The sequence below is a fragment of the Cynoglossus semilaevis genome, chromosome 11 (genome assembly GCF_000523025.1).
Source record: "Cynoglossus semilaevis isolate Cse_v1.0 chromosome 11, Cse_v1.0, whole genome shotgun sequence".
Taxonomy (NCBI): domain Eukaryota; kingdom Metazoa; phylum Chordata; class Actinopteri; order Pleuronectiformes; family Cynoglossidae; genus Cynoglossus; species Cynoglossus semilaevis.
The window spans coordinates 19,245,769-19,268,055 of NC_024317.1; the positions used below are offsets into that span (position 1 = coordinate 19,245,769).

The following is a 22,287-nucleotide window of genomic DNA, read 5'->3' on the forward strand; positions in this document are numbered from 1 at the left end:
AAATCATTTTTATTTATTTCACTGAAAACTAAATCATGCATGTTAAATAAACAAGATTTTTTAAAAATATTTTTCATAAAACTTTAAAAAAGTACATGCTAAATTATTTTAATTTGTAATGAATGAAATTAAGGAAAATAATTAGTTAGGAAATGATGACCTCTGTGCCGCCAGCAGATCATTTTTTCAGACACTTACATTTAAAAAATTAAATTAAATTTTAAAAAAAAGTTCAGTTCAAACGTAGGTGTTCACCAAGAAGTAATGTTTTTGACCTTTACGTTTCCTGGAGCTGGTCAATCTTTTCTTAAAGATAAATATGTGTTTATCTTCCTGAAGGGAAGTCCCTGTTGCGTTGGCAGTTATCTGATTAATTTCAGTCTAAATTGTGGACTCAGTTGTGGGTGCAGTGTTTCCCTGGTTATCAATGTCCATCGATCATCTCGCTTATCTGTTCAAGGTCACAGTGAGAAAACAGTGTCAGCCGTGACTGACGTTGAGCAAGCAGCAGGCCTGCGCTATTATCAGCCTCTAACAGGGTCCACTGTACAGTTCCTTCGTTAATTTATTCATTGGTCTTCACCAGATTGTTCGTGATGTAGTCTTCGTTATCCATTCACACTAACATTCACCCCCAAGTTAGTAGTTAGTGTCAAATGTAAACGTGATTGTACCCAGGACAGAACCCTGTGGAACTCCACAAAGTGTAGACCACAAATAATGATTATAAATATTTCTGCTTAATACTAGGTATGAAGAGAAAAGGTTTATAATTTCAGGTGTTATAAAGCTTTAATTTAAGGTTAGCAGAGATTTTGAAAAGATTTTGATTACGTAGCAAATTAATAAAAGTCTGCGGCTGTACGATTCAGACAAATTAGTCGTAATAGTCACTAAAGACTTTGATTTAACGTTTGGTTCCATAGAGTAGCGTTTAGCACGCCCGACTCGAAACCAGAAAGCAGGTAGTCCTGCGTTTGATTCCAAGAGGAACCACATACTTGGTGCCTCTAGGGGGCAGCCTGTTGATGCAGATCTGTCCGAATTGCCCAAGAACAGGTTGAGATGTGTTCCATTTTAGAAGTAACTCAGCGATTTTTAAGTAATTGTGAGAAAACAGTAAGTTAAGCGTACAATTTGAAGCAGTAGTTTGATGGTGGAGAACTGGATCAAAAACAAAAAAACAAAAGGTCTCTACATTTTCTCAGAGACAGTTTTATTTGTGATCATTTGTCATTGCTGAATTCACACCATATTGTGCTTTTTTCCCCCCTCTCATTTGTCATTGCTGAATTCACACCATGTTGTGTTTTTTTTCCCCTAGCCACAGAGAAGCCTCAGCTATTTTTTGCACTTTGTCCAAATCTGCAGCGGTAGATAATTTAACAAGTGGACATGATCTGCAGGATGTCTCCGATTTGTAGCTTCCAACAAAATGTCACAGAAGAATCAACGTGTTTACAGCAGGACTTGGACGGAGAGGGCCAAGGATTTGTCCTAATCTTGATAATCATGACAGCTCCTATCTGCAACTGGCCTAAACATCGTCCTTATCAGAAGTGATGAATTAATATTTGTCAAATGTAACGTCAGTTTCCAGCGTAGGAGCTCTGATCTACATCACACTTGAAAGTACAGCTGTTTGCTCCCTGAAATTCTTGGAAGGAAAACTGTGTTTCCTCATGCCCACAGCAGGTGATGTTAGGTGGAGCTTTAAGCTCTGTTGAACCTAAACTCAGCTTTAGAGTTATCAGGCTTTATCGTGCGGCCTTTCAAAGAAAAGCTTTTGTTTTAAACACCCCTGGATTGCAGGATCTCTTGTCTGATTGTGATCACCTCTGTCTCCGTATCATTTCACCCCAGCTCCGAGACTGACTTTGAGATTTTGATGCTGACAGACGTGTTGACAGCAGATCAGGATGGTGAGATAAGCAGGGGCGAAGACGAGGACAGACGGGTGTGGTCCAGCCCAGAGTCTCTCTCTCTCTCTCTCTCTAATTTCATACCTGCAGACAGGTGGTTGGCAGGGCAGAACACGCACATGAGACTGGAGGAGGCAGTCAGAGGGCAGGCGGGAATAAGGAAGACCTTCAGAGCAGATCAAAGGAGGTCACGCTGTTCTCCTTTCAATTCATCTCTCCCTCCTCTCCCCTCTTCCCCCCCGCTCCTCACCCATTCCCTCCTCCACTGATCTGAAAACGATAAATTTCAGGGAAGTGGTGTGGGATTACCGGGGTGGGGCATGTGATGTGATGTGTAACTAAGACCAGAACACAAGACTGGGTCTGGGTCACTGCAGCATGAAAAAAAAACTCTGACGGACATCGTCTGTTCCGCACACCAACAGGTGACCTTTGTTCGAATCTCAAAATACAAAAATGTTTAGTTGGGACACAACATTACGGATGTTTACTTTTAGACAGAAAATGTTTGTGGCTACTAAAGCAGTCTCTTGGGGGCCACCTGCTGGAGGCGCACTGCTGCAACCAAAGGGGGGAAAAAAACACCAAAAAACAATAACAGAATAAAACAAAATACAAATAAATAGTTCTCTGCTCTGCCGGGGCTCCGTGTTGAAAATAGAACTGAATCAAACCCCTTCCCCTGTGTCTCATTAGTTGATTGACCTGGCCGTGACCCTGTCCTGTGCCGGGGACTATCACCACACTGTAATCTGATCTGATATTATATTATATTTTACTGTTTTCTATTGTTTTAACTGGTGCCATTTTACTACTCATACTGTGAGTGCAGTCAGAATTTTGAAGTATTTACACAAAAACCTTAACCTTGTTATTTTATTTCATATCTTTATTATTATTTATGGGGATGGTCATGTTGGGGGGAGGGGGCTGGCCTTTGGTTATGTGTAAAATTAGTGGCTTTTTTACATCTGGTGGAGAGTCATTTGTCTTCCACTCTGTTAGTTGTTCTTACGGAACCAACATATTTATGAAAATTTGTCTACTGAAAATGTGGCACCAAAACATTTCCCCTGATCCACTGATTTGTGGATCTTGTTTTAGCAACTTTTTTTGATTTGCAGCACTGTAGTTCCTCTTTAAAGTTTTCTCTCAGACAGAGACTCATTGTGACAGCTGATGTGAAGAGTCTGTCTGTTCTGGCTCAACACCAACGAAAACAGACGTGTGACATAATGTATGTATCCAGAGCTGGGGGAGACAGGAGGGGCTGAGGACTAGGCGGTGAGTCATTTCTCCAGTCCATACCTTTTCATCACCAGACGATGTCAGACTAATATGTCCGGCTCTTATCTGGCTCGTAGTTTGTCAAAGAACAAAGTATCTTTTGATGTTCAGCTGATGACGGTTTGATCAGTTATTAAACATTCCATCTCTGTTTTTAATCAAATAAAAACCAGAGGAAGACAAAGTCTTCTGAGACACTGGTTATAAGGTGATGATTTTAATAACACTGCATCATGTGGAGACACGTCTCCCGGGCGTGTCCAACGGCCTTGACGGGTTTTATCACGATATCTCCATCAAGTGTTCACTGCACTGTGTTTGACTTTTATCAAATGAGGTTTTTCATCGATAAAGTTTTAATGTTTGGTTCACCTACAGCCTGACCTCACATATCCTCCAAGTAAACACAATAACTTCTATGACTGGGTGGTGCATTCTGGTCCCAGAGACAGAACTGTTCATTTTTAGAAACCTGTGTACCAGATTTTTTATTTTACGGCTTTATGATATTTAATTTATGCGGACGCCTCTGCGCGGCCGTAACTCGCGTCCGTGGAGTCGTTACGGCCCTGTTGGACCAAGTGTATTTATGACTGCAGTTCCTTTACGTTTCTCTACTGTAAAGGTATAATGGCCAGATGAGTGGTGGTGAAGCCCCCAGACCGTTATTTACAGCGGTGTTGTACCTCAGAGACACGTAGCCCCCGTTATGCGACAGAGGCATGCGGGAATTAAATTACGCCTGAAATTTAGTGATCCTTCCGAAGAATAGGTTCCCTTGTTGGATTGGTTTACCTGCGTTTCAGTGCGAATGTCCGTAAGAGTAAACGGCAGAAAAAAACAGGTCAAAAGGAGCAAGTGAAGAATTCCAAATGAAGTGTCGAGGTGCTGTGAGGCTGCAGTGTGTGGCTGACATGTTGGCTCCTGTGTTCTGGGCCCAGAAAGAGCCTCAGTGTAGGTTTGGTTAAAGAGGGAACGGATGATGTCTAATTACCTGTTGAGATGTGGTTTGGACTGAAGCCGCTCTTGTGACAGTGTGTCTTTCTTTTTGATGAGGAAATTACAGTCTACTGCCAGGCTCATATTCCCTTGATTTGCATCATGAGGTCCTCACCTGCTCCTGCTCCTCTGAAGTGTGTAATACAGTGGGGGGAAGAAGAAGAAGAAAAAATCCCCCCTCATCAGCCCAATGAGGACGGTTTATTTTCACTGCCTGGAGGTCTTTGAACCTCACATTCAGACGGGAGAAATATTTTGATTGTGTTTGATAATAACACGCGGCGTTGTGAAATGGATCGCACAAGAAGACGTGCAGCCGTACCTGCTCATTGCTCAGATAATCACGTTTTATCATCCGCCGAGTGTTTTCACAGATCAGTTATGCTGATGTTTTTAGTATTAAGGAGTAAGAGCATGTGTCTGACCTCGGCCGCGTGTGTGTTTGGGGAGGTGGGGGTGAGGGAGAGAGGGCAGATACAGGGCAGGGGAGATTATCAGGCCGCCCTTGATAACTCACAGGTGGTTGATCTCAGGGGCTTAGAGTCCGATCACTGCCTTCTAGTCTGCACATGCAGCTCGAAAAAATATGAAAAAAAAAAGTTTAAAATAAATAATAAAAAAGTTTTATTTTAGATCATCTGACTTGGAACTGTCCAGCCAGGTTTCTGTAGCAGAAACATCTTCAACCTTTTGAAATTTAACAGGACGAAAAGCTAAAAGTTAAGTCATGAAAGTCAAAGAAAAAAGCAACATCAATATCTTTTTACAACAGCTACATATAATGTTACTAAATCTTTCAAGAAAAACATTGGTGAATGTGAATGAAATAGTAAAAACATAAAAGCTATAAAAGTAGCAAAAACTAGTTGGAAAGTTTTTGAATTTTTTTATATTACTATACAAAGCAACTAAATATTTCAAATCGAATATATATTGATTAGCCTTAACAAATAAAAACAAAATCTCCCAAGGGAAAAAAATGCCTAAATCGTTAAAAGTGTTAACCGTTTAACATAGCCAAAAGAAAAAAAAAGAAAAGTAAATAAAACGTTTTTTTATTTTTTTAAAGGGGATTCACTCTTAATTATGTTGTATCTGCTCAATGCCAATAAAGACAATCATCTTCTATATTATATGAGCGAATGGAACCAAAATTTCAATACATTTGACAAACATGTCCCAAAGCCAGAATGTCCCTGTATGACTCATTGGACCTGTGTTTTGGTCCTCACCCCAAAGGTTCCTAAGACACAGGTGTGTTACCATATTCATGTCCATGTAATTCCTGTTTCTGATGAGGTTCAGTTCAGAGGCAGAGCTCAGGTTCCAGTCTGAATGTACAGCTTCAGTGTTTAGAATAAAACAGTCTGTCAATAGAAAACTGCTGCCTGTTCCTGTGGAGGGTTAGGGGTTATTGATGGAAGCTTTATTGTTTAAGGGATTGTGTCTAAATGCCTAAGAATCCCTGTTTGATTTACAGTTTAACGGTCTGTTGCTCAACACATAAATTACACTATTACAGAAGAAAAAGTGTGGAGAAAAAAAAAAGATTTTATTGCACAAACAAAATAAGCACTTACCCTCAATGTCTGTGCAGCACATTCTTCAGTGACAACAATTCATCTTCGATTTCACACCATACTTTTCTCCTGTACGACCCCCATAAAGTGCCTGGGTGAACTAAGACTCTCTGTGGTTGATGCCGGTGAGAGCGGTGGGGGCCAGAGGGAGAGGGGTTGACATTTATGGATGAGGTTTTCCACCATCTCTACTATCTGGTTTTAGGGGCCGTTACTAGCCGAGAGCCCCTCTGTGTGCAGCGGTAAAGGCCGAGTGTGGGGGACTCTGCTGACAGGGTCTGGGGTGGCTGCACTGTATTCACGGAGGCTCTGTAAACTGCAGCTGTGATGTGCACATCCATCACGGCCCGGCTGCATGCTGGGCTTAGGGATGGAGGTGCATTTGTTATGCTGACACGGCCAGGGGGGACAAGGGGAGGGGTGGAGAGAGAGGTCAGAATCAGGGGAACGCTGGAGAGCAAGCTGGGGTCACGATTAGGGTGTTGGGGTAGAGTGGACACTGTATTTAAGATAAGACGATTATAGTGAGGTTTAAGGAGGGACGGGGCTCCATGGCAGCGAGTCTGGTATCTGCGGAAATCTCTCCATTTTATTTAAGGCTAGGCTTTATTAACAGAGGATTTAGGGAACAGGGGATTTAGTAAATGTTGCAGAAAATTTTAGGAATGCAATTAACAAAAAAAAAAAAACACAGGGATCGGGGCCAGGTCATGGAACACTCCGTAATATATATCTATATCGATATACAGGATATATATATATATATATATAATTGTTCTTACAAACTTTACTTTAGATTAAAGATCATTTTACTTTTTACTTTGTGTAAGATGTGCACTCAATATTAATTTTTGTTCTTAATTAAATGACTGAATATTTTGTTAAATACATGTGGTATAGTTGTATGACAATTGGAGTTTTAGTTTTTAGTACTAAACCGGGTGTAACAGCCGTTTAGACACAGACAAGAGAGGAGAAAAAAAAGAAATGTCTTTAATGTATTGACAACGATGTAAAAATCATTGTTTTGCTCGGCTGCTCCAGACTCCACCCTGTAATCTGGGCAAACCTGGGTGTCTGAAGTTTGCACCAGGCTGGGAGGGTGGAGGAGGCGAACGGGTGAGAGGAGAGGGGGATACTGACATCAAAGCATGGAGATGATGGAGGGGGAGGGAGAGAGAGGGAGAGAGAGAGTGATTATAGGTCAGGAGTCTGAAAAGACAACAGGTATTTTTTAGACCTTATCATACTCTGGAACTCAGACTTGATCTGTCTGAGTGATAGCAATCTATGACTCAAGGAACGAGCCACGATCCTTGGACTGACGGGATGTCGACGTTCTCGTGGTTTAGTGCAGTGATTCGTAGCCACAGCAAATGATCAGGTTTTAAAAAATGGTCTGATTTCACTTAACTGCTCTGAAAACTATTTTTTGTTACTGCAAATAATGTGTCTTTGATCGTCGATGTGACAGAAAAAAGAAAGAGTTGAAGATCTTAGCGCGTCTTTCTTCAATTCCTGCAGCATTGTGTTCAACTAAACAGGAGAAAAATAAACACTTGACTGAAGGATCTAAATCACTTCACACCAAATGTCCGCGGCTGAACATCTGCTGTGTTTGGCAGCACCGACCTTCTCTCCTCTTTTTGTCTTTGCTCCTCCTCAGCAGTATGAAAAGCTGTAACTCATTGGTAACTTTCAAGGAAATCTGACTTGGAGTAAGGACACAGAGGAGGTGAGTGGGTGTCTGAGTGTAGTGAGTGGGAGGAGGTTACAAACACACCAGCTCCTGCCCCGAGGAAACAACAGGCTTGGATCATCACATATTCCTCCAAACACAACAGCGTCTGGCTGAAACCTGTGGTTATTATGGATCACAGCTCTGCTGATTCAGATATGATCTCATGCTCCTCCGTCCTAAGTAGCTTCTCAAATTCTTGCTTCTCTGGACACAACGCAGAGAAGAATTAGGTGTGAGTCCAGTAAAAACATCTCTAAAAGTGCCTTAATGGACATTTATGAAAACACTTTCCTCAGAGTTATATTGTCTAATGGTAGTCAGCTGTCCCGTTAATGACTGCCTGACACATTCTAAATGTTAAAACGAAAATTTCATTATAATGTGGCACCAAGTCAGTTATGAAAGTCAGCTCTAAAAACACACCAGATATGAGAAAGAGGAGAGAGAGCATCCTGAAAGAAAATGTCTTGTTGGCAAAAAGTTTGAATGATTACCATTTGTAGCTAATGTACAGTATATTCTGACTGTATTATACTGTATTATAGTCTATGATGCAGTTTGACCTTCAGAATGTGCTGTGTTCATCATTGTGGTTCTGGGCCACCGCATGTACGTTAATTTGCTGTAAGACACTGGTAAAATCAAGAACTGTACAGCATGAGCATGTCTTTCTTCAATTCCTGCAGGTTTATCAGCATTGTGTTCAACTAAACAGACTGTCAACAAGGAAACTGGGAGTTATCTGTAACCAGAAGATCATTATATTTTGCTTCATATACTGTTTGCTTCATATACATTTTCGAGACAACTGTAGGTATGACAAACTGTTATAGCTCTGAGTGATTTCTGTCACAGGCTGTAATGTGTGTATTTGTGGAGGAATAGGAAAGTAAAAATATATACTATCATTTATTTGTGTGTGTGTCTCTATAGCAGTTAAAAACATGTTTCTTCCATTGTTATTACCACTAATAAGGGAGTTTTTTAGAGTGCCAGAACAGATTCATTAATTAATTTTTTTTCTGTTACTTCTTATGGGAAAAAATGATTTTAAATACGAGTATCTCAAGATATTACTGTATTAGGAATTTCCCAGCATCACCTCTATGTGTCGCCAAAGGCACAACAGCTGTAGAAACGTGCGTACGCTAGCTTTAGAACTGCTGTGACGCTACGTTTTTGTGCGTACGCAAGTTTCGTGCACGAGGACCTTGAACGTGAGAGTGGAAATGGACGTACGCCATGTTTTTGTGATTACGCAACATGGGGCCCAGGTGAGCATCCCGACCCACTTCCACCGCAACTTCCTCGGCGAAAGCGTCTTCGACGCCGTAAAAGACTTAGCGCCTATATACGGATATACTTGGAACGAGCGTGGATTTTGGCCTCGCGTCTCTGTTCACCGCCGCTCGCTGCACCCTGCCTGGCTGTCACCTGTCCTCGGCCCGCATGAGCAGTTCCAGCCCCGCGGCCAGTGTTCCCCTCGTCCCTGCTGCCGTGGAGCGAATCACTGTAACCTGCAACCCTTGTGTCGGGCTTCACTGACGGCTAACGCTGCGGACCCCCCGGGCTCCCACCAGCCGAGACATGGGACTCACTTTTGGCTAATGACTGCAGCTATTTTAATTCCCCGCGAATGTCAGGTCGAGGAGGAGGAGCGACTGTTTTCAAGAGTCATTATAAAGGTAAGCAGCTTTCGTCCTCGTTGTTTACCTGCGTTGAATTGAGTTTTTTGAGCTGCTTTGGTCTCACACAGTGCTGTGTGCAGTCACCTGTGACTTTGTGAATGATTTTGCTGATTTACTTGTTTTATCACATGGGTTGCCCGTTCTTAACTTTTGTGACGCAGTGTTTTGGCTTCTGTATTATTGGAGGTTGCTTTTGGCTGAACTACAGTTAAATCTGGCGGTGCGGTTTGACGCTGTTAACCCTTCCACTGCTGCTCAGTTTTTAGCTGTTTATGCAGAAAACTGCATTTGATGTCCTTGTACTACGTGTAATGAAGTTAAATCTAATGTAATCTAAAGAGAAAACCGATCCAGAAACCACAAAACATATTTAATTATTGAGCAAATATAAAAAATAGTTATGTATGAATCACTTTGACTGTTTTCTTCAACAGTAATTAAAAATAACCAAAAAAAAAAATACCTCACTCCCAATACCAAGAACAGTACAAGTTTAAATTTTTATTCCTGATTATAATGAGGACAAATCCTGCCTCTCATTGGTCAGTCACGGCTCTATCTTTTTTTTATCTATGTTTTTTTAGCTTTGACCTTTGCCCTATGTGTTGTCGACTGTCTCTCGTCCTTGTCAGGGTTTTTTGTTCTTTCCCGTGCCCCTGTCCGTCTCCAGCACCTTGCTAATCAGCTCTACAGTTGCTCTTTGTCTCCTGTTCCTGAAGTCCTGTCAGGCATGTAGGCCAATAATAACCCAGCCAGGTAGCTCAACCATGTGGAATTTGACATTGTGTCCTGGGGCATGTTGGGCCCCAGAGGGAGAGTGTGAGTGGACAGGACACAGCCAGTGTCAGGCTCCTCCACAAAGTGGAGTTGTCCTGAATGAGTTTTATCAACAATCGCTGCAGTTGACACTTTCTTTATGTCCTCATTTAGAGTAGAGAATTAGATGATCAACGCACTCGAGAAACAATGGCGACATTTGTTACAAGTGCAAGTAGAAAAAGAAAGGACTCCAGATTATTCCAGATTTGGACTATGATTAGAACTTGTGTTGGACATCGACTTTTATCACTGCCTTTATAAAATCATTTTGTGTTTATTTTTGCTACTTGAAAACTCAAATAACTATACAGACGGTCCTCGGTTTACTACGTCTTCGACCTACAGCATTTCGCAGTTAAATTAACATCTATAAATTTATCACGAAAGTCTTGTTCTTTCAAGCACCTCATCATGCAGCTCTATATAAGTCAGACAGTTTTGTTTACATTTGCTGACTTCTATTTGTGTTGTTTTTTTGGGAATTTGTTGTACTTCATAATGGCTCCCAAGTGTAAGTCAGACTCATCTGATGTTTTTGTCCTAGTTTATGGTGTTACCACTGGGTTAGCGTAAATCCGTAAGTCATGGACCCCCTGTAATTATGACGGGTTTTTTTGTCTGATGACGTTCAACCATTCTGCTCACTCTGTCCATTTAAACCCTCCTGTTGGTCAGGCATCTACAGTAGGTCCATGAACTTGACTCGCGGGCCACAGTGGGTCCCAAAATTTGACAGGGTGCCGGGTCGAGTAGCAAGATGGAGGGTTTGTGTGAAAAAAGGTAACTCGCATGTAAAGGTCATGCATAAAGGCTAAAATGCTAAAAATGCTTTAAGCTTTCTTCTACACCATCTATTGGGGAAACAGGTGCATTGCAGGAAAAAGTATAACGATAATACAAATTATATTATAATTTGGACAAGTTTGGCGGGCCGGATTAAAAGGCCAAAGGGGCCGCATCCGGCCCTCGGGCCATAGTTTTTCCATGCCTGCAAAGTTCAACAAAAAGTCGTGAGGCCAACTCGCGACTTTGTCCATGCTTACAAAGAGAATAACTGTTAGGTGCTCTTCTTATTGTGAATCTTGGAGCAACTTCCAAGAACAGTAGTTTCTTTTTTTAATTGCGTGTGCTAGGGTCATTGATCATCAATATGTGCAACAATGAAATGACAATTTGTAAATAACTTTTATTTATTTATTTAAATTAAGTGGAACTAAGAACTTAATCGTTTTAGGTTCAGGTGAATTACTGGGCGAGGATCCTTTCTTTTTAAGATAATGTGTAAACTCGCCTTATTCAGTGATCTCCCTGAAGAGCAGACGGCCCTGTAGACAGTAGTGAACATGGCTGCTTCACCATAATTCACCCTCTCACATGTCATTACATATTTATCCTTCCGCTGTCTGTCCTTTGAACCGCCCTGGCCTGCTGAGGTGTGGTCAGAGTGATTCATGACTGGGACGAGGGGGCTGCCTCTATGAGCGCCACATGTGTTTTACGTAGTTACACGCTTAGCACACACATGTACTCAGAGACACGCTAGCAGGTGCGGCAGAGGAGTACGAGGCACTTGAAGAAAGCTGTTGTTAATGTTGGCACCGGACGCTCGGCTGTGCCCCGTCGTACCTCTGAAGGCTGTGTGGCCACGGGCTGATAAATGGGCCGCTGCACAGGAAGTGACACGCCATCATATACAGTAACAGGGCAGACTGAGCCCAGAGAATTCTGTGTCCTGTCCGGCTGTCAGAAAGTACCCATGGACTCATTCAACCTATTATTATCCAATCACAGCCGGGATGAAATGTCACCCAGCAGCGTTTCTCCGAGATTTGTTTTTGTTTGGCTTGTCCTGAGTCGAGACAGTCGTCCCGGAGGTTTCAGCCTCCTGTCCACCGGGGATTAGGTTGAAATATGTGGGGCATTGATTCGAAGCACAGACATTTTGAATGAAAAAAATGAAATGCCTCAGATTTAACTTAACCTCAGCTCAAACTTTAACCAAAATAACCACTGTTTCTGATCAGGAATGTTTTAATAACAAATATCTTCACATCGTGAATAACAAGGTTTTATTTTTGGTGCCGAATGGCTGAAAAAAAAAGAGAAAAAACACAAATACTGTATAAATATGAACGGATCACAAACTTGTTTAGGCTTCAGTCTCTGTGAAGACATTGGTTCAACTCCCATTTTCAGTGACAGATCTTAATGGCTCAGGGATGCATAGTGCAAAAATAAAAAAAAATCCAATCTTTAATTAATACAATTATTTATATATATAAAAATGATGTCTTATAGAAAATGTCTAGAGCAGTGGTTCCTAACCTCCTGTGTATAGATATAAAAACAGGAAATAAACCTCTCTAGATAAACACCAACTCTTCCACATCTCAGGATTTACAATAATCAATCTCTGTTCCATTTGTGCAGTTAAACACAAGTCAGGGCCTGTTGTTGGTTTGAGGAGATTCCATTGTCTTCTGTGAGAACAGTTCAAGTCTAACTAAGCAGTGAAACCACTCTTTGGCTCGACCTTCTTCTCATATACTGAGCTTTACAAATACTTAGGCCTTACCCAGGATGACCCTCCTGCTTCTGAAGAGGGAATAAAAGTGTTATCAGACCCTAGCACTGGAAGCTGTTTTCAATAAGGTGAAGCTATGTCCGGATCCTGGCCACAAAACCTTAGATTATGGTTCAGGGTTTTTTGTGATATTGTAAGGAAACCAAATGTGCTATAGTTTAGGGAAGAGCTCTGTGCTGTTTTTGGTGGTTTTCCACAAAATGGACTCAAAATGGACTTATGTGGTCGCATTGGGATACGTGTGCTTAAAGGGAATGTGTATATATATATATATATATATATATATATATATATATATTTGTTTTTTTCTGTTGTGTATTTGAATTTGTTCAGCTTATTCCTTATTGTTTATCTTCTGCTTTTTCTCCTTTTTTGGGCTGCTCCCTCCAGGGTCACAGCACCTTCCGTTTCTCTATCTTTTGCCTCCCCTCACTGTTACCCCGACCATCTGCATGTGGTCTTTCACAACATTCGTAGATCCTTTTGGGTGTGTTTCTGCGTTCCTCTCGCCTGGCAGCTCTATCTCCAACATTCTTGGTCCGTAATCTCAGCTCTCTGTCTTCAGTACATGTCCAAGCAATCTTGGACATGGAAAAAAAAGAATTAAACAGAATGAATTAAATTATTCTAATGTATTTTACCTGCAGAAGTCCATGTCAAAATACAGTTGTCACAGTTAGTAAAAAAAATACAAATTTTTCCTTAAATTTTGACACAACTACTAAGGTTTGTTTATTATTCTGTTCTTTAAGCGATGTAACTATTCTAAAATTATCCTAAAATCCAAGAACACATCATTTAAAATAATGAAATAATTTCAGAGACTTTTATTTTATAAAGTGCATGTGCGTGAGCAACAATGCTAAAAAGGGCCACTTTAATGAAAACGTCAACACGTCGTGTAACGTGTGAGCGACTGTATGTTGCATGTTTTCGATGCCAGTGGAAGAGAGTAAAAATATGTTTCTTGTAAATTGGTTGAACTTGGCCTTTCAGCCCTAATATTCCCTGGGGTAGAAACTGAGTAAATATTAATATTTCATTCTTGGAGTTGACAGCTGTGGCCCCTGTTGGGTAATCACACAAATGTATCACTGTGGCCGAGAAAAAGAGCGTCACCTGAGTCCAAAAAGTCAAAAAGAGAATAAAAAGAGCCTTGTTTTCTTGCTTGACATTGACTTATTTTTAGCGGGTCATTGGCAATGAAAATGTTTGTCGAACCCAGGGGTGAAGATGGTCTGGCAGACTTCCCTGAAGACCACGCAGGTCAGCTGTGAGGTCAAGAGTGCTGTCTGTGATGACATGACACGTCTCTGCAGAAGCTGACATTTACATGACACGTCTCTGCAGAAGCTGACAGAAAGCTCACAGAAAAAGATCGACGTTGTTGATTCACATGTGGCTGGAGGTTTGACCTGGTAACAATCGAACAACATCGGCGTCAGGTCTGTGTCGTTCATGAGCATTGACTGAGTATTAATGTTAAGAACCGAGTTAATGTCACCTGAAGATAATGTGAAGAGTAATGGTTAGATTTAAAAGGTATTTAAAAGATCCTAAATATGCATGTGGTTTCCCCTTTTGCCTCTGCAGGAGGCGCTATACATACAGTTAAAAATCGCATGTATAGCAAAACAAATGTTTTTTTGAACTAAGTTAATGCAGTCAGATTAGGAAACTAGTGAGTGTAGTTTAAACGCATCATCACAGCAGGGCGGTCTGCAGAGGAGCTAAGTTTTTGTGTTATTTTCAGGGTGTTGTAACTTGTAGCACTGAGGACCGACTGAGCTGTGTGGCTGTACACCATTGTTAATGATGTGACAATATTTATATCGTGCCTTGCTGTTTTATGTGGATTAGTTTGTTCTGATTCTTGTGCATCTAGATTGGTTCCAGGATTCTGCTGTGAAAATTTGTTTCAAAGATTTTTTTTTAAGTAAATGCAATATACTTTTGTATGAATTCCGTGTATTTTTTATTCCTACAGTGTTAAAAGATCCTAAATATGCATGTGGTTTTCCCTTTTGCATGTGAACACACGTGTATTAGTTTGCGTTTGTTTTGTTCATGTACACATTTGTGTGTAACTCGAAGAATGCAACAGTTCCTCATTCAGATGTTTCTCTTTCTCTTCATGCCAGGACTGTGTGTTTGTATCATATTCCTCCAGCTAAAATAGAATTAAAGCCAAGTACATAAAGAATATTTCTGGGACTCAAATATCAAATATCAGTGTACTGCTGCTTTTTTAAAGGCATCACAGGCAAAGACAGTGGATTTGAATTGACGATAATGTTACAAAATTCAAAATTTTGGAACAAATTTTGGAAAAAATGTTGACGTGAATAGTTTTGTTAATTTAATTTTACATATTTTTTTAGTCTTTTTGACAGTGTTAATATTTCTTCATGGCTTCAACCTCAGACACAAACCATCTGCAGGTTTCCAGAACCACCTAACTCTGGGTAATTTTTATTTATTTATTTATTTCCTGTCCTGTTTTGTGAGAGCCAAATTCGACCTCAGAAGATGGATGTGGAGTCAACATCGTGTCTGACACGTTGTATGATCTTACCAAATAACAAATGCCAGGCAAACAATCACAAGTATTTTTGGCAGCCGCAGTATAAATTCAGATTCTCACCACCTCATTAAAACTGCATTCATTCTGGCTTGGTAGTCAGGTGTGTCAACATCTCTGACATTTTTCAGAGTTTCTATGAAACATGAAAGCAGCAGCACGGCTAATGCGTCTCAGCCCATGTATTTCAACAGACGCATTTCTTATCAGAATTGTATTGTGTAAAAATGTAGTGTTCGTAATTGCTTCCATCAAAGAGGTCTTGCCTCTGGGAAAACCTTTTTTCACCGTCTCTGTACAGTTGCACTGCGGAGTCTCAAGTGCCGTGCAACATTAGGGACCTAACTGTGAGCTAATACATTCCTGGCCCTTGCTGGTTGCTGTCTGCAGCTGTGGGGCTTCGAGCAGCTTGATGAATTAACCAATGGCTTCCCGACTAAGTGATGAATGGACCAATAGAGGATGATGGATAATGGTGTGGAGAGAATAAACTGGGGGGAGCGCGTGGTCACGGAGAGGCCCAAACTCACAGTATACTGGTAAGATGGCAGAATTAGGAGGGAAGTACGATAGGAGAGGCAGAGGAGACGAGGGAGGGCGAGGAGATGGATAGAAGGATGATGCAGGGACAAGAGGGAGGAAGTTATGTGAGAGTGGGGGAGAGAAATGTGACAAAGTGTGAGTCTGAGGGAAGCTGCCAAAAAGGAGGACTGATGAGCAGGGAGGAAAATGTCCATCGAGTGGGGGGGAAAAGGGCAAAATAACATGAAAAAAAAAAATGAATAAAAAAGACAGAAAATAATGAATCTATATGAGAGTGGATCCATTAAAGTTCAGCTCTTACTTTAAAAATAAATAACATTTGACCCCATGTTATTAATGGAAGTCGTTTCCTCTTCTGTGGAGTCAGGCATGTCTGTAATAAATTTCATGGCAATCATTTCAATTTAATGGCAATCGTTTCAGTCCACGGCAAATGTGAACCTTATGGTGGTGTGAGAGGAAATGTCAGAGGGACTCCACAGGGGGGCACCTTCTGAACAGCGGTGTTGATGCAGTGCCTGGTGCCAATCTGTCCAGATGTTGGGACATTTGACAAGATAATTGAAAACACTGACCTGCCGGTGCTGCTGGGAATGTCTGTGGTCCATCAGAGCCAATAGGGATCAAATCTCTGGAGAGTGGAAGTGTCAGTGCACATCCATTCATCCAGTTGTTTGGACAGATATTAGGTTAAATTAAAAAAAAAAAAAAAAAGGTGTGGGAGAGGGAGCTCTCTCTCTCTCTCTCTCTCTCTCTGTGTGTGGGGATGGGGCCGACAAGATCTCGGTACGTTTGTCTGACCATTCCTGGAATTACTTCCATTTTAAGGCTAGTATTCCTCATGGTATACAAACGGTGCCCCCTTATTTTGTACCCTTTATAGACCAAGGTGTTTTGTTGTTGCGTTGTAAGCTAAATAATACAGGCATTCTGTTTGATCTTCCATTTAAAAAAAAAAACCTAACCTTTTTTCCTACGGTGCATCACCGAACAAAGAATTCCCAATCCCGGTATGTATAATAAAGTATAGTGATCGTCTAGTTTTAAATTACTGTCAATTGACTTGCTTTATATGAAACCTGTTTAGTTAAACATGTGACATATGCTCACAGGAATTGAAGAAAGAAACCACACCGACATTTTCAGCAGTTTCTTTTTGATTTGTTTGTTGTTGTTTTTTAAAGCTATTTGCTGCCATCCAGTGGAGTGTTTAATTATTCTGCCTGTCACTGTTGCATAGACAAACAAAGACAATATTATTTGCAGTAAAATATAGTAAAATATCTCACGTCCTCTCACCAGACATGTATTTGGCACTGGGCTCTTCCCTCTTCGCTCGCTGCTACTGAGGAATCCTGTTGAGTTTATTTTCCTCCGTCTAGTGATGTGTTTAAATTCAGCCGTTTGTCTTTGAGGTCGTAGCCGATGGTGGCCTCAGTGCGGCTGCCGTCGTGGCGTGAGCTTCATAATGTGTGTTTAGAACAGTCCAGGACTTTTCTAATGCTATGTTAATGGTATAAAAAATGTTTGGTGATGGCTAGAGATACGGTTTGAAACGGTTAATGTTGCTCTGTTTCTTGTATAGCAACGTATGTATTTGGGGACATTGTTTTGGGGACACTTTGAGGGACGTTTTGCCAAGTACCCACTGATTTAGAGGGTATTTTGAGGTTAGTATTGCGTTTTGGACTGGATCAGAATTACTGTCAGACTAGATTTAGGGTAAAGATTAAGATACGGCATATTTCATAACCATGAAAGGAGAAAAAACCAAAAAGACTGTTTAGGGTTTGTACTGATGAGCAGTTAAATCGGCCTCTTGTTCTCACATCAAAGTATGAAAGTATTTTCAGATCTCTTAAAGATGAACATTCAGGATTTCACGTGCATCAAAAACCTCACCGCCGCATCTGTCAGCTGCATGTCAGAGCTCAGCCTCAAACGTTACTCCTCCCGTCATCGCTGCGGGGTGAAACCCCACGACACAACAGTGCAGGAAAAACCCCACGAGGCTGCGGTGCAGGTCGTACTGTCAACACGATGAGACGCTCAGCAACAAAGGAGGACGGATTCAGGTTTGCACACCTGTTCACCCTCTGATATCAAACAGACTCTTGTTTCTGTCCACACACTTAACGCTGCTGATCCTTCAGTGTCTGTGAGACGCAGTGAGACGCAGTGAGATCTGGTGGGACAGCAGCCTGAGATACACACAGATGAGTGATCTTCCCCTTTTGTAGTGAGTTGATGATGTCCAACATGTGGCTGCGGTCTCTTAACTTGCACTGATGGATAAGAGGAGGATAAAACAAAGGCAGAATTAGAGACTCATGGTCTTCAACATGGGGTTCTTGGCCCTTAGGGTGACCGCAGAGGTACTGCAGGGGGTTGAAGAATGTTTGATAGTTAAATGACTTACTTAGCCTGGAATCAAACCCACAACTCTCTGGGAGTACACACTGAGGTACAGCCACGCCCTGGTTCTTAGCGTAGTGTTGCATGCAGGACAACAGGTGGCGTCTCTGTTTGGTATTGAGAATAATGTTCAGTCATTCATTTCTGTTTGGATATTAATGTTTTGAATAATGACATCAAGGGACCACAAGGTGGCTCACTTGCCTTACAGCAAGGACATGTTTTTATCCCCAGTCCTGGTCTTTTCATACAGAGTTCATAAGTTCTCTTTGTGTGTTTGTTTTTTTTTAATAGTTAATATGGTTTTCTTCCAAAAACACACAGGAATAGACTAATGTTTCACTCTGAATGGACCCGTGGTGTGAATGTGAGTGTGAAATTATGTGGCTCTGTGGGGACCCGTGGTGTGAATGTGAGTGTGAATATATGTGGCTCTGTGATGGACTGCTGGACTGTTTAGGGCATATCCAAAGATTGGTGGTGGAAGATGAAACCATATCATTGTACTGCTATGATTCTGTTGTATAGATTAAAGCATAAGGAAGAACAGAGAGATAATTTAAAATAAATGTTTTATTAATTTTTCAATGCTTTTTATTATTTTTGGTGTAGCTGAACAATCGCCCATTTCTGCTTTGTTTTGTCAAAACAACAGTGAGTCTGGTTGTTGCTGAGTTAACACTTTTGGCACACTGCTCTCTCACCTAACAATGGACTTTGTTGTTTTGGCCTACGGTGCTTTTAATGTTTTTACACATAAATGTGTTGTATTTGTGTTGCCATTATTATAAAAAGAAACAGTAGTGCAGTTATTTATCATGTCTGACAGATACTGCAGTCTGTTGTTGGTCGGTTTGGTCTTTTGTTTTTTTTTTGTAAAAAAAAAAAGAGAGAGAGAAAGAAAAGTAAAGACAATTGAAATAAGCAACGTTGGCCAAAGTCATCATTTCACTGTGACGGTCCATTTAGCAGCAAACAGCTCAGATTTGTCTTTACTGTGATGACTGTGAAGTAGGGATGGTTTCAAAACAGGGGCGACCTGCGCCGTGAGGGGAAAAAGAGAAAAAACAAATCCCACCATGATCCGTGATCCAGCTTCTCTGTGGAGTTTCCACACTGCTGTTGGTGTAACCAGAGGAAAAAAGCAGGGGCTGTAGCTCTCTCTCTCTCTCTCTCTCTCTCTCTCTCTCTCTCTCTGTCTGTACCTATACTCTCATAATATACATCCATCCATCCATCCATCCATCCATCCATCCATCAAATCTCTTTTTCTCTCTCACTCTCTCTTTTTCCCTGACCCTCTCATCCATTCTGTATACTCTCTCTCTCTCTCTCTCCCTCCCTCCCTCTCTCCCTCTCTCCTCCATCAACAGGTCCCAACTTTGTTTTGTAGATTATTAAACACTCTATCAAATGCTAGATGTTTACTCTTAATCACATGGCTGGAGTGAAAACTGCAGCTCGTCATTAGTGTGATGTGATGTGAGCTGTCGTCTGGCTCAGAGAGAAAGAACTCAGCTGTGATCAGTTAACAGCTGTGGATGTGTTCACGCACTTTAGACATAAAGCAAAAAAAGAAAAGAGACAGGAGGAAAACAGAACAATGTGTCGGTGAGTTTTTCCATACGGTTCCCTCTGTAATCAACTCTGAGGAACAGGTCAGTGTCAGGAGTGAGTGTAGGAAAAACATGACCTGGGACTGGAAATCATCCACAACACTGGCTAGAGGTCAAAGTTCAGTATCATTTAGTGGAGGTCAGCAACTGCAGGTGTGTTGGAGTCTACTGTGTGCTCAGTGTGGCCCTCGCAGAGCTTTACTACTGCTAAACACTGCCCCCATGTGGACAAAAGGTTGGATGCCGTTTAAAAGAGTGTTCGTTTACAGTGTCTGGGGATTTCCATGATTTTTTACGTCGGTATAAATAGGGTGTAGAGCAGTGGAGTTCTGGTCATTGTGTCTTTTCATAGTTTTATCAGTAGATACTAAAACATGTGTGTAACAAGTGTTGTTTTTATTGTTTGTTGTCATGTTCAGCACGAAACAATTGCCAAAAAATATTCTCAAAAAAAACTTTGTTGATGCTAATCGATTGACCTCCTCATTTGTACAGCGGGGTAAGATAAGATAATTCAGTTTGAAGTAGGCCACACAGCAGCACACACTCTTATCAAAACACATTTGAAATATAATTTATTGCACAGCATAAAGATCAACATAAAGTGGCACGATACCCATTTTAAATCCCATTACATCAGAAAAAAGACGAGGAAAAGTCCTTGACAAAGAAAGCTCACACCTTCTGTTCATGATCATCATGTTTGCTTGAGAACAAATAGCCATTAAACTGTAGTAATATTTTGTAGTAAAACTGTTAGATTAAAAAAAAAGAAATTAAATAATAAAATTTAAAACAACAGGAACAATCCGGAACACAAATATGGCACAACCAGAACATGGCTACTCAGACATGTCATGAGTCTGTGACTCAGTGACTTACAGGCAGATCAGTGCATCAGAACAAATTGAAATTCCCCAATTTATAAAAAAAAACAAAACAAAAAAAAAAAACCTCATGATTAACATGTTCTAAGAATTACACACAAAGCCTGATTTTAAATTGTCTTTTGCAGAGTATAATTTTATAACAAGTCCAATATTTGAAAAATAAAAACATTCCATAAGCCTCATTTACAGTATTAAAATCACTTTTTTGTGTGGTGGTGGTGGTTTTGGGGGGGGGTCGGCAGGCCTGCGCCACTGTAAAAACTAGCAATGAGGTGCATTAAAGAAAAAAAAAAACATGATCATCACAGTCATTTTTAGAAGATACTATTTACATCCTGAACTCAGATTTTTTTTTCTCTTTGTGGTTTCAGTTTCCGCCACATCATGGACTTGATGGCTGATTGGCTGTGATCAGACAACATCAGGGGATCGTCGCTGCAGGGTACGTAAGCTCTACCGTCTCTCTTATTGCTGCGTGACTCGTTTGACAGACGCTTTACACTGTAGCATAAGATAAAAAAAAAAAATCTACTGTGTAACTGTAAGTTCTGTTGCTGTACCAAAGTAGCCACTGGGAAAAAACGTGATACTCAACATAAACACGTGGCATCTGAACGTGATCCAAACACAACCGTTAGGAGGCGCAGTATGTACAGTATGTGACAAGTGAACACTGGCAGAAAAGGAGGAATGACGGGAGGATACATCACAGATCGATGCTCTTCAGTCTGCTCTCATCGAACTCGCTCTAACTGAACTAATTCTACTCCGAATGAACACAAACCTGGAAAGAGAACAGCGCGACAGCATGCTAACGAGATCCAGAAATCACTGTTTACAGCAGGTCAAAAAACAGGCGTTTGTAGAAGATACCTGACTGGGGTTTTAGGTACATTAGTGTTGCCTGTTTGCATATTAGAGCTGGAACATCTGAAGTCAATTTAAAAAATGTCCAATCAACAGTTTGCACGTGTTGTCAGAGGTCCACTCGGCAGAGACCAACAAGAAAATCGGAGTAAAAAACAAAAGAAAAGTGTTACTTATTAATCAAACAAACCCAGAGAGTTGCGTAGAAATATAAAATGCAGCCACAGAGGCCAACAGGCTTGGACTCTGGGGGTTGGTATCACATCGACATCATCTGTGCTCCACAGGAAATGAGCCGATACCTGCGGTGGCTCGGACCGGCTCTCGCCGCGTTAGCAGCACCGTAGTCATTTCAAGTGAAATCAAGGTCGATCATGACGAGCACCTCAACGTGACCTGCATCAATGTCAGATTACATCGACAACATTGGCTCCAGCAATGCATAAACACTGTTTATCTTCAAAAAAAAAAAAACAACACTTGTTTGAACGTCCTCAGTTTGGACCTTACAGAACTGGTCTGTAGAGTTGATTTGTCTTGGATCTAATGTGAGGGCGGTTGTCACATCCATGGAAAAAAAGCATTGAGATAATGTGAGCATTTGTCTGCTACTGATAGAAACGAAATATAAATAAGGATGTGAAGTAGAACTCCAGAGTTGTTGTTTTTGAGACACTTTGAAGAAGCAGCAAGAACAGAGATGCTGATAGTAAGGAGGGGCGACGGGGGGGGGGGGGGGCGGGTGCGGGTTGAGA

General features: G+C 41.1%; 1 long non-coding RNA gene across 1 annotated transcript; it reads left to right on the forward strand.

Annotated features, from left to right (window-relative positions):
* The first annotated feature begins 1,281 nt into the window (after positions 1-1,281).
* On the forward strand, positions 1,282-22,006 carry LOC112487722 (uncharacterized). The gene is made up of 2 exons (XR_003051071.1): positions 1,282-9,214; positions 21,037-22,006. It is a non-coding gene; the product is annotated as an uncharacterized LOC112487722 (long non-coding RNA).
* The last annotated feature ends 281 nt before the right edge of the window (positions 22,007-22,287 follow it).